Source organism: Lutra lutra, chromosome 1 (assembly GCF_902655055.1).
Source record: "Lutra lutra chromosome 1, mLutLut1.2, whole genome shotgun sequence".
NCBI lineage: Eukaryota > Metazoa > Chordata > Mammalia > Carnivora > Mustelidae > Lutra > Lutra lutra.
This window is the reverse complement of record NC_062278.1, coordinates 153,753,991-153,767,852: the sequence shown is the minus strand read 5'-3', so window position 1 is coordinate 153,767,852 and position 13,862 is coordinate 153,753,991.

The window sequence follows — 13,862 nt, the reverse complement described above, 5'->3', positions numbered from 1 at the left end:
AATAAATTAATTAATTTTTAAAAAGAAAAAAGTGGATGGAAAGATTTGAGGATTTGGAAAATAAAATATATGAGGCAAAGTTCAAAAATTAGATTTATTTAGCCGGGAGAAGTAGATTTGGTAGAAGAAGAATTTGTAGAAGCATAGTTAATTTTTCGATCATCTTTAAATGTATACATGTATCTCACATGAAGAAAAACCTAGTATACAAAAATGTGTGAAATAGGCACAGGAGAGGTTAATCATTTATACCAGCATTACATACACAAATACACATGGATTAATTACAGACAGATATCTATATAGCATTTACCATGAGCTGGATGCCATGCTAAGCTCTATGTAAAGCTGCCTGTATATTCACTCAGCTGGCCCTTTTAACAACCCCATGAAGTAGATACAAATATTATTCTTATTTTAGGAGGAGAAGTCTAAGTCACATAAAGGTGAAGTAACTTGCCTTTGTTGCCATATGGATCTAGAATTTAAATACAAGTGGATTGGTTGCACTGTCCATGCTCTAAACCATTATTTCATACTGTCTGTATATACATACATATATATGTTTTATATAGACTGTGTGAGTCCATGCATGTATATATCCATCTGTCTAGATATGTATGTATGTTATTTGTGAGTGTACCCCCCCCACACACAGATGCATATGTGTGTATAGGTAATGTCTTAACATATATACACATTTTGCTTTACAAAATGATGCAGGGGTAACGGGTTGATGGGTATTAAGGAGGGCACGTGTTGTGATGAGCACTGGGTATTATACACAACTAATGAATCATTGAATACTACAACAAAACTTATGAGGTACTATATGGTGGCTAAATGAACATAATACAAAAAAAGATGCAGTTTCCTTTAAACAATAAGTATACTTATTTAAACAACAATTTATAATACTGGGATTCACAAATAGGTAAGTAAGAATTTTGAAGAGAAAAGCACTTTTGTTATCTTGTGGCAGCCCATTACAAATCCTTTGCCGTGGAAGCTTTTGAGACAGATTAACTGGAAAGCACAAATAGTTCAATGGAAAGTCTTGCACATTTGTTCTGAGTTATTTTACCATGTGATGGATAAATACAGTGAAAAAATGTGTCCTTTTGGGATTTTCTTGAGGGGCAAAAGACAAACATAAAAGCTGGCTTTTAAATATTAAGTCTCTGCCATTCAGTGGCTCAATGGCTCATTGTTTTCTAATTGGCTAATTGGCAGGAAGGGACAAGGGTTGGTATTGGGGAGGGTGACGTTTTTGAGACTGCATGCACAACAATGGGACCCTTGAAAGGTTTGAGTTTGGCTTTGTTTTGCTTTGCCAGTTGCTATTTTAATAAATTAGGCAAGATGCTTACTAAAGGATTGCCCAGTGAAGTAGTTGAAATACCATTTTTACAAATATTATCTAACATTTTCTTGGAAATAGGTCTGGGTTTATTATATTTATTTATTATTTATTATTATATATTTATTATATTTCCATTTTCTTGGAAATAGGTCTGGGTTTATTAAACATTTAATAATCTTTTAAATGACAAATATACACATGGTTATAAAAATTTAAATATTCTTTTATTTCCTATTGATTTACTTGAGAGAAAATTTAGAAACCTTCCTATGTTGGATTGAAACTCTTTAATTACTTAAATATTTATAATTTGATAATTATAATGCAAACTTAATTGAAAGGTCAATTCAAAATGAATTCACAACATAAACATTTGATCAATTTAATTAAACAATACTGGGTTTAACAAGTGTGTAACAATAATGAACAAATATAAGTAGAGGAAGAGAAGTGAAAGTCTCAGAAGGCTGAGAATGATGAATAAGTAGGGAGGATGATACCAGTCACACTGGCCCTCGTTTCATTGTCCTGAAGTTGTAGAGAATTAAGGAAATATTTGAGTTGCAAAGATAAGAGACAAAGATGCTTTATGGAATACTGGTGATGAAACTCTTCTTGTGAAAGGACAGCCACTCAACTTGCTTGATGCCTATTAAAGACCAAATTAGCCAATTTTAAAAACAGAGCCCTGCACAGCCATTCTGTTCCTAGGCTCATATTCTCCTTTGTCTAGTGGGATATATGTTGTGAATGTAGATGAACTTTTTAGACACAGTTATGAAGTGACTCATGGATCATCAGCAAGCATTTCTGTCCTGTCAGCTGGATTTCCTTGGAAGACTGTATCTGCTGCCTCCCCTCCCCCATCCAGCATCCCCTGTGGTTAGAGGTCTCTGGGGACAGGGAGTGTTTTCCCCACTGTGGCTTGCACCCTACCTATTCTTAGCTAAGGTTTCTGCTTTAAACTCTTCCCTGTTTCTGTACCCTGGTGGTGGGTGGACCTACAACTCTAGGACACTTCTATCTTTCTTGAAAAAGACCAAAAGCAGCTGCAGCCCCACTGCCCATCCTCTTGGCAATGCCCAGATCTTGTCATCAGAGGCAACCTTCCACATAGGAGGTACTGATGAAGTTCTAGAACCTAGGTGAGGTTCGGTGGGCTGAGGTCTGGAGCCAATGACCAAGAAAGAATTCTTGAGACATCTTTGGTGCAAAATGGTGGTTTATTAAAGCACGGGGACAGGACCTGTGGGCAGAAAGAGCAGCTTCACCGTTATCCTGAGGAGTGGCTGATTATATACACAGGAGTTGAGTAGGTGAGAACAAAGGGGGTGATGTTAGTCTCTAAGGAATTTTGGAAGCAAGGTCTCCAGGACCTTGAGGGGCTAGCTATTGTTGGGAGAAAGGTTATTTATTACTAGTAGTAAAAATCTTCTTGTGAGACCCTTTAGATGTATATCAGTGGGCCATATGTTTGGGAATGATTCTTGACACTATCTTGGAGATCTAGAGATAAAGTTTCACATTTCTCCTATCAAGTGTCCTTTTTAGTGAGATTTGGGTTTAGAAGAAATTTAACTTTATTTAGGGCTTGAGGAACTGAGTTACTTGCTTCTGGAAATTGTGCTATTGATAAGGTAACTTCTTTGTTTGTAGATCTCTAGGACATTTGTAAACCAAGGGAGACTCCTGTCTTGTAGGATTGTAATCTCTGCAAGTTAACTATTTGTTTCTCATTTATGGCAGTCAGGGGTGCCTGAGGAATGTCACACACATTACTGAGGGGAGCAGGTGGAGAGGGGGTGCAAGGTGCCAGCTTTTGCTTTGTCCTCAGCCAGCCTCCTGCTCCCTCATCAGTACCATTAGATCATATCAACCCCAGGAGAGAAAAATCAGTCAGCACTAGGAGGAATGGATGGCAAAATTCTCAAAGGCACCGAATTTGTCTTATTCATCTTCACATTTCCAGAGCTACCAACAATGCCCGGCAGTCACTTCAGTGATTTTGGTTGCACTGAACTTGGACTCCTTTTTCCCCCTCTCCACCTCACCTTCAAGATCAGTGGCCCCACTGTGGATTTCTTATAAAATTACCAAAAAGTATTTTATTTATAATGCCTAGCATGTGATTTGTTCCAGATTAACAAAATTTTCAAAATTCAGATGCTTAACTAAAAAAAAAAAAAAATTAAAGATGAGCTATGATATATAATTTGGGATGTAAGGTATGATAAAAAAAGAAATGAGTTTTAAAACTGTATTAGTCAAAAACTGGTGATTTCTAAAATGTCCTTCAACAGTTGAATGGATGGGGTGCCTGGGTGGCTCAGTCAGCTGAGTGTCTGAATTTTGGTTCCAGGTGAGATCATAATCTCAGGATCATGGGGTTGAGCCCAGAGTCAACAACTCACTCAGAGTGGAGTCTACTTGAGATTCTCCCTTCTCTGTCCCTCCTCCAGCTCTCTCTCTCTCTCTCACACCCCTCCCATAATAAATTAATTTATTAATTAATTAAATAATCTTAAAAAATAGTTGAAAGGATAAACAAATTGTGGTGTATTAACACATTGGAGTACTATTCAGCAACAAAATAATCTATAACTATACAGAAAAATATAAATGTTGCATATAATATTCAGAGAATGAAACCAGGTACAAAAGAAAATAGTGTATGAGTTCATTTATATCAAGTACAAAACAGGCTGAATTAACCTATGCTATTAGAAGTCATGGCAGTGGTCATCTTAGAGGCAGAGGTTCTCCTCCAGGCATGGTTCAGTCCTCAGGGCATATTTGGCAATGTCTGGAGACTTATTTGGGGTTATCGCACTGGGGATGAGCATTGCTACTGGCAGGTAGGAGTAGAGGTCAAGGATGCTCCTCAACATCCTAAATATACAGGGTAGCCCCCACAGCAAAGAATTGTTCAGCCCAAAATATCAATACTGCTGGGGTTGAGAAGTCCAGTCTTAGAGGAGTCATGGCTGAAAGCATGCACAGGAAAGCTTCTGGGGTCTGGTAATATTCTGTTTCTTATCTGCTTGCTGACTACACAAGTGTGCTCAATGGGAAAATTCATCAACCTATACACATATGGTCTGTGTACTTTTCAACATGTATATTAACTTTCAACAAAATGTTTTAAAAATGTTAAAAAGTTACCTATGCTTTGGAAAGGTTGGTTTAATGAAACTGTATCTTAGGACTCAAAGAATATATTAAGTAGCTATCAGCTTACATTAACCAAAATCATCTAGACTTTGTAGAAAACACACACAAAAAAGTAATGTGTTACAGAAAACCCTAAATTATTTAATGATAAGACACAATTTAAATCTTTTACTCATCAAAATCTTGCACTGAATATCAGGATTTAGGATGCACTTTTAAATGGCAATGACAACTTCATAAAAAAAGACTCAAGCACTAATAAAAAACACATGAATGTTTTATTTACCAGAAAATCCTGCTTGATCTGTAGATAGGAACCTGGCCAAGCCACTTAGAATCAGAATTTGTTGTATCAGCATATGCAGAAACCAAAGAAGAAAATTGCCACTTTAAAATGCCTCAGTGCTTTGCATAGCCTCTTGTTGGGGCCTCTCTTCAGTCTGTGCATCCGCAGCATCCCTCGCTCTGGGATTGTTACTTCACAAACTCCCCATGCACAGAGGCCAGGCAGAGATTGAAGAAAGGTGTACGTCACTCCAGACTGGCAGGTGGCAGGTTTAACACCCAGGCTTGTCTTGGGTGGCCATGAGACCAGTAGACCCATACCCACTGCTGGAATCTTACAAGTTTATATGGCAGTGTGTGTGAGGTTCAGTCATGTATACACCTCCCAGAGGGTCTAAACCCCCTCACTATCTCAAGTCTGTGTCCTTGAAAATGGCTCCAATTGTGGGGAAGTTGAGCAGAAGGTACATTTCAAGGACAGAGAAGGAGGTGAGGAGCCTCCAATTGCCCACCTGTAGCTTGTGGATCAACCCAAGATCACATCCTCTCGATGACCTTCCCCAAAAGTGATGAGGTCTTTTGGTTCATGAAATTTACAAGATTTTCACTGCAACTGTTTTTAACAGAGTATCCTGATTGGAAAAATCTATCATGGTCACCCTGTCCATGCCTCCCATTTCTATGTTGGGTGTGTTGAGGGCATGTAACTTGTTTTTTTAGTTCACAGGCCTCCAATCAAGCCTCGTGTGAAAGGATATATGTCCCAAAATCATGGACTCCAATACAGATGGAAAAGGTCCTGGGAAGAGGTAAGTGCATTTTGCATATAGAAGACATGTGAATAATTGTGGCCGGAAGATGGGCTGTGGAAGATTACCTAAAAAAAATGGGCATAGTTAGAGGGAAGCCTCTACCTAGACCTCCATGCACTATGACTTTGTGGTTCTTCCTTATGGAGATGGAGTCCATTTTACCACTGCTTTAAATCTGGATTGGATTTAAGGCTTGTTTTGATTAACAGAGTGTAGGGAAAGGTGAGACCATCCCAGTTTAGAGCCTAATGCTCACTAGGTCTTACACATTTCTGTTCACTCTCTTAGAGTCATGTCCATGCTGTGTGAGTAAGCCTGGGCCGGGCATCTGGATAATTAGAGACTACATGGACCAGAGGTAACCCATCCCAGGTGAGACCATCCTAGACCAGCTGGGCTTGACCAATCTAAGGGATGCTTATATACATATATATATATATGTATATATACATATACATAAATGAGTTTAGCCAAGACCAGAAAATTAACTCAGCTGAGACCAGTTCATATTGGCAGCCCACAAAATCATGAACCAAGTAATTTAGAGAGATTTCTTATACACCTTTGTTCTCAGAAAGATGACTATAAGCTGCTCTGACATTTATTCTATTCATGTCAAGTCCAGTTTTTTAATAGTCCCCCTTTCTCAATAGTTGATGTAAGTCCCTGAACAGAATATCATTGACCTAGCTCAAGTAACCTAGCACTGTGGCCAGGGAGTTGGATGTTTGGTGGCCATACCGGGGTCCTTCTCAGAAACTGGGGTGATGGGATAGACTGCGGGAGAGTGATGACCTCCAAAAGGCAAAAATAAGAGCTGTCCAATGCACAGGATGCCTTGTATCTCATTGCCTCTAATGCTAGAATTCAGCTGCTAGAATGTTCCCAACTGGATGGTTATTCATCACTCTGTAGATTCTGTCATGACCACAGAGATCAGAGTGATTCATTCGTTAGTTTTTCTATTTGCATGACTTGAAACATGGAAGATCACTAGGAAAAAAAGTCAATTCAAACCAAGTTTTGTATTTTGGATGCTTTGGCATGGGGGTATTTCTGGGTAACTTATTTTCTAACATATTTTGTCCTTGAAGCATTCCAGATCTCTTTTCTCCTGAAAGTGAAGGAAGGTGGTATTGGCCAATTTTACACTGTCATGTGTTATGGAATGACACACATTATAATAAATACTCCCATTTTTATGGGAAGTAGAGTTAGAAGGGAAAAAATGAAGAAAATGTTAATGCTTGAATAATAAGTATAGAGAATTGACAGATAAGGGACAAAAGAATACTATTTCCTTTAATCTTACTTAATAAGCTTTGTCTTCTAGCGTTTTGATTTTCTCTGGCTGACTGTAGATGTGCTTGACTTGAATTTATTTATCCTCAAAAATAATGAAGACTAATAGGTGGACATGGTGTACGAGTGGGAAAATCAGTGGAAAGAATTGACAGGGCTTAATAATCCTCCAGGAGATGAAGAGTGTGTGGGCTCCTTCTGTTGAAACACAAGCTTTGTGATGGGTAATTCACCAAATCATCCTGGTGAGTAAACCACTCAGGAATCAAGAAAGGAATTACAATATATTCCACAGGATGGAATAATCGGCAGCTGTTGCATAGTGACAGGGTGAGTGTAAACAACATTTTGCCAGGTGAAAAATATATCTAGCAGTGTATTATATCATCATTTTCATAATAAATGTATTGTATATATAACAACATATTATCAGTGGGGTCTCCAAAGACAGATCATTTGAATGCATTTCTCCCTTTAATGTTTATTTTTTATATTTTATAGACTCCCAGTGTTAGAATATATTACTTTTATAATTATGATATAAAAATAAAAATATAAAGTGCATCAATTAACCTATTGATAGTCATGCTAATAAAATATTTGCAACCAGATAAAACTGATTCCCTAGCTCCTCAAGATGTGTCTTTCTTGTATGAATTTTGAAATCTGTATTGTAGTCTGATGAGGATATTCTTTTGAGCGCTGCAAGGTTTAGGCTAAACTAAATAATTCTGACATCTAGAATACACACTCTATGTCAGATCCTGTTCTAAGTATTTTATAAGCTTTCACTCATGTGCTACTCACAATATCCTATGAGGTAGTTACTACTGTTATCATTTTACACATGAGACAATTGAAGCATGGAAATTTTAAGTTAAGATGTGGTGGAGTCAGACTCTTGGGTTCTTTCTCTTGACAACTATTCTACAGTTCTCTTCCATCTTGTGAGACAAGTCATTCCAGGTATCACTCATCTGAAAAGGAAAGACTTCTTAGAGAAAAAAGTAGGACTGTGAACTCAGATATTAAGTAGCCACAAGAAGGTCCTGATGTTCTTCTCTTTGTCTATTCATGGAGTAATTTACCTTGAGCTTTCAGGACAGCATCTACCATATAGAATCTGAAGGGAGATGTGGGAAAGAAGGGACTCCACCACAACCCTTGCTTTAACAGGGGTCCCCTTTTTAAGGCTTAGGATACAATGCAGGTAACCAAACTGATAACTCAGGTTATGCTGCCCATAAGATACTGGTTGTGTGCTAACATAAAATATTCTGAACTTTCATAGCCTGGGAATCACTGCATTAGGAAAAGTTAGAGGTCTGTCGTATGACTTCTCAGAGTCTTTATTATGCTCATGTACATTGTAGTATCTATGGGATAGATATAGTGTGGACCATTCCCAATTTTGGTTGAACAACAAACATCTTTTCATGGAGCATCTTCTACCAGCTCCCCAAATTAGTGTTCTGTTGAACAAAATTGGAGAAATATTAGTCTCAAAAAATGATACTCTTGATATTGTTTCCATTTTCCCCTAGTTTTCAGTGATTTTTAAAAAATATCCAAACTTGGGCGCCTGGGTGGCTCAGTGGGTTAAGCCGCTGCCTTCGGCTCAGGTCATGATCTCGGGGTCCTGGGATCGAGTCCCGCATCGGGCTCTCTGCTCGGCAGGGAGCCTGCTTCCCTCTCTCTCTCTCTGCCTGCCTCTCTGTCTACTTGTGATCTCTCTCTGTCAAATCAATAAATAAAATCTTTTAAAAAATAAATAAATAAATAAATAAATAAAAAATATCCAAACTTTATCTCAAGTGTCCTCTAGAGACATGAGAAAAGGATTTATATCCCTGTTTGGATACATTTATTAGAAGAGTAGCAATCTACTGAGGTCAACATGGTGGAAGTAGCCATGAGCTCCTAGGGGAAATAAATCTTGGTGTTGGAATAGAAACAGTGTCTAAATCTTCACCCAGTTCACCATTAGCTCTCTCCCCATGTACAGTAAACTTTGGGAAGCTTATTGTTAATGAAGCAGTGTTTCCTTCTAGTAATGTTAATTGAGTGTGGTCTGTTGAATTGCAGAACTTCCTATGTGATACATATGGTTACCAGATAAGCATATGGAAGAGCTCATCATCAATGACTTGATTCAAAAGATAAGATGGCTATGGCATGGGAATGATGCTACATTCTCATTTTTCATATGGTGGGGAAATGAGAACCTTTATATAACTCAAAAGTCAGTGCAGAAAGCCCTTCCCAGAATTTGGCCCTTGCACATGCTCATATGTGAAAACACTGTATATATTAGGTTGAGTCGTAAAGTCATAAATGGAAAGAAGTTTAACATTCCTGCTAGAAGGAGACTGCCAGGTAAATTACTAGGCACATTACTGTACTTGCTAACATAACCAACTAATAAATATTCCAAAATTTGTGAATGCCTTGGAATTGCAACTATGTCTTATTTTCAAAATGGTTGACAGGGAAAAAGAATAGTGAAGGAAACCCACAGACAATCACTAAGGATAAACTGTTAGATGACTTTTAACTTACAATCCATTTCATTCAGTGAGTAATCCATTCTAAATTATCCAGCCAAAAACTAATCTGCTCCCTGAATGAGCCTCACAAGATCAGCTGAGCAAGCCCAGTCCCAAAGACCCACCTAGCCAACCCACAGAATGATGATCTAGTAAGTGTTTATTACTCTAAGTTGCTAGATTTTGAGGTGGTTTGTTTCACAGCAAAACTTAACTGATGCAGTGTTCTTGGCATGGTGAGCACCTGGAGTCTTTTCCTTGATGACCTGACCCATTTTGCCTCTTAATGTCTTGACCGAACCTCTGGGTTTCAGCCAAATCCCAATCAGGTCCCTGGTCTTGGCAAACTACCTCATATCCCCTATGTGGGAGTAATATGTGGGTAAAGCCTACCCCCTCCCAATAGTAACCCCCTACAGGCTTGCTGGCCCTCAACAATCAGTACCTTCCACATTCTTCCATAGGGAGTATAGAGGTTATTTGTGGATTTCTTCTACGCTGTGTAACAGTCAAGGCACTCTAAGAGTTCCATCTCCTATTTCTTTCTCACCTTAAATCTGACATGGTTCCACTCCTCTTTGGCAGCAGCTGCTCTGTGTTGCCAGATGGTAGCCATGTGGGTCTGTCTCCTTCCAGAGTTCCTAACAAGCTGTGGAAATAAATGAAGACCATGCAAATAAAGCCACCAACACTTGTGATTGGTAGAGTCAAACGCAGGCAAGATAGGAAATCTTTATAACAAAAGAAAAAATCTTTATAACAAAAGAAATCTTTATAACAAAAAAAAAGGTATGATCTGATTGGACATTGTTGGTATAGGAAATCTGGATCAGTCTAACTAGATATGGAGCATCTTATGGGATTGGCTTGGCAAGCATATTTGGCTTTCTCCTTTTGATCCTCAATCAGAAGCTGGGGCAAAAAACTTAAGAAGTTGGCAATTATTAACTGAGTGCTAATTGTTCTGGGCCAATTGCTACAGAGGTTGTGTTTTCACTTCTTGAACTGGTTGCTGTTGAGCTTGTGAGTAAGCATTCTACTGTCATATAGGCTGGCCATCTTCCTTCACATATTCAATCCATCCATCTTCCTTTTGGTTATTCTCCCACTCTTGCAAGTAGCAGATTGACCTATTCAGGGAAGGCTACAGATCTGGATCTTCACTATGGGGATGGTTCACTTGTCTCCATGGTCAACTGTATTGCAAGATCATCTCGAGCTTTTTGTTGTCATATTGTCCTGGTGATTATCTGTCAAGAGAGCACCTATGCAGTAGGATTTACAATTCTGGATAGAATGCCAGAGACCACACCATGACCACTCACAAAAACAAGTATAATTAACAGTCCCTATAAGACACTTACAGGAACCAGGAACCCCAATTGCCCAACCCAGTCCAAGTAAACAAATTCCATGGGCCATGTAGACCAACCTGAAAAAGCCAAGTCGTTTTTTCCTTAAGGCAATGTATTGCCTGTTCTACTTTGCCCGTTTCATTGGTCTAAGTACAGCAAGAAGTATTAGCAATGACACAAAAACCACCATGACTAGCCAGCAAAAAAATCTAGAGCAATACAATTGTCCATCATTACCTGTGCCAATGAGTAGAGATTGGTCTGTACATCATCTAGGGTGGAGGAGTATTGTTTTAACTTCTGCCAAGGTTAATGATAAGTTTTTTATAGTACTTTCTGCTTATAAGGTCTCCTCCTTGGGAACACTGCTCTGGTTGTTCACATAAACAACTGGTTAGTAATTTCCCAGTTGGAGTGCTTGGATAATCAAGGGTGGGCTTATTTGGGGACTTGCATCTCAGGGAATTTGCCAAGTTTGTGATTTCTAGGATTACGGACTCTGTATACAGATAAGTCTTGGCATACTATTGGTAAAGGGCATGAAGTTTGAGTCTGAGGCAAGTAAGACCAGGCATTCTGGCTGCAAAAGAAGTAGTATCCAGTAGGGGGCATTCAGAGACACAGGAGAAAAGGAGTTGTTTATGGCAGAAGATCAGAAGAAAAGTCTTAGATTAGCCCAGTTACAGTTTGATCTCTTTTAACCTCTTCCAGGTGGCAAGTAATTGGTCCATCACGCCCATGAAAGTTGTTGAATTCAAATGTCTTGTAATAATTGGTTCTTTTTCTGTGACAGAAGGACACTACCATATTCATGTGTTGATTTATTTATTTAGATGCAAATGCCATCAGCTGCCATCCCTTATGATCTGCTTATTAAGACTGAAATTCTCTAGAGGTTTTTATCATGATGATCTGGTGACGGGTGACATATACAGCAATCAGTAAGACTCGGGGCTATGGCTCCTGTTTGGGATCATCTAAGAATGCCATTATAATAAGTATGTTCTGACCTAACAATTACAATAAAGTGGGATGAAAAGAGGAAAAGGGCCATTATGGGTGGGTAATAACCAAGGGTCTGTAGAAAATGAGAAGAATGGTTATGAGCAAGCAGATGAATAACAAAATAGAAATTAGCCAGGAGTCTAGTCCCATGTCTTAGACAGTGACTATCTACTATCCTAAGTCATCTGCATATTCCACAAACCCTTGGTCAGCTACTTACTTCCAAAAATCAGCTGCTACTAGTGGATCTCTGGAAATTTGAAATTTGAGGTCCCTTATAGGAGTAGCCTGCCAGTGATGTGGAATTCCAAATTGCTTTTTTAATTATGAAACATGAACCCAAGGACTAATTCCCTGGAGTTTCATTACTGTATTTGTTGCTAACGGTACATGATAAAGTCCGTTCCAGTGAAGTTTAAGAATAGTTTTTTCTCCGATGTCTCTTCTAATAGATGAAATGTCCTGTTTTAAGAATGTCAGGAGGCTGAGACTGTTTAGGAAGATGTTGTGGGAAGGCAGATGGGGATGAGTACATGAGTCCCTTGCAATATTTTGCCAACTCTGCAAGAAACAGGGCAGATTATCAGAGGAGAAATCCCTAAATGTGTGGGTCTTGTAGTTACCAGATGTTAGGGGGATAACGGTTGTGTCTCTGAGGGAGTGGACTACACAACCATAACCTCCTACAGTTTCATTTTTTGTGTGCACGATTGAATTATGGTCTAATAAAATTTTGTTGGAAATGTTTTGGGTATGGCTTTTAGTAGACTTTGCCCTAACTTTGGGGCCCTTCTTGACCCTCAGGTTTATTATAAAAGAGGGACTCTGGAGATCCCTTTCTGTGTTCATCCAATCAGTTTTTGCCATCCAGGATTTAACATCTGAGGTTTTGAACAACATGTGTACAAGTTGACATAGTTCGGGTAATGGTGGGACATATGAATGCATCTAAAAGAAGGCTAAATTCTATGAATAGGAGTTGAACTTCTAAGGGTTAGGGAAATTCTGAATTATAACTGAATTAGCTCAGATTCAAGGCACACATGACTTATGGGAAGGATAGATTTTTAGAAGGAACCAGAATTTGGGTGTCTTAGGAAAGTCAGGAGGAAGAGATAGGGGATCTGGACAAGGGAAAGAAGAGTGAGAAATTACCGAAAGTGTGGAAGGAGAGAGATCAGAAGAATAAGAGGAATGAAGAAGAGTTAGATGTAAAGAGGTAACTGGAGAACACAGAGGGAAAACTTACTCAGGGAATGAGTCTAGTTTGTCATTGCTTCAGATTGTCAGGTTGCTCATTAGCTTTGGCCAAAGAATCTTTTAGTGAAGGAATTTTTTTAATCAGAATTTCATTTGGAACAAGGCAATGTGATGCTCCCAGTTCTGTTTTTCTTTTCCAACATTTCCTTAGCAATTCGGGGTCTCTTCTGATTCCATACAAATTTTAGAATTGTTTGCTCCAGCTCTTTGAAAAATACCAGTGGAGTTTTAATCGGGATGGCATTGAAAGTATAGATTGCTCTAGGCAGTATAGACATTTTAACAATGTTTATTTTTCCTATCCATGAGCATGGAATGGTCTTCCATCTTTTTGTGTCTTCTTCAATTTCTTTCATGAGTGTTCTGTAGTTCCTCAAGTACAGATCCTTTACCTCTTTGGTTAGGTTTATTCCCAGGTATCTTATGGTTCTTGGTGCTATAGTAAATAGAATCGATTCTCTCATTTACCTTTCTGTATTCTCACTGTTAGTGTCTAAGAAAGCAACTGATTTCTGTGCATTGATTTCGTATCCTGCCACATTGCTGAATTGCTGTATGAGTTCTAGTACTTTGGGGCTGGAGTCTTTTGGGTTTTCCATATAAAGTATCATGTCATCTGCGAAGAGAGAGAGTTTGACTTCTTCATGGCCAATTTGAATACCTTTTATTTCTCTTTGGTGTCTGATTGCTGTTGCTAGGACTTCGAATACTATATTGAGCAAGAGTGGTGAGAGTGGACCTCCTTGTCGTGTTCCTGATCTCA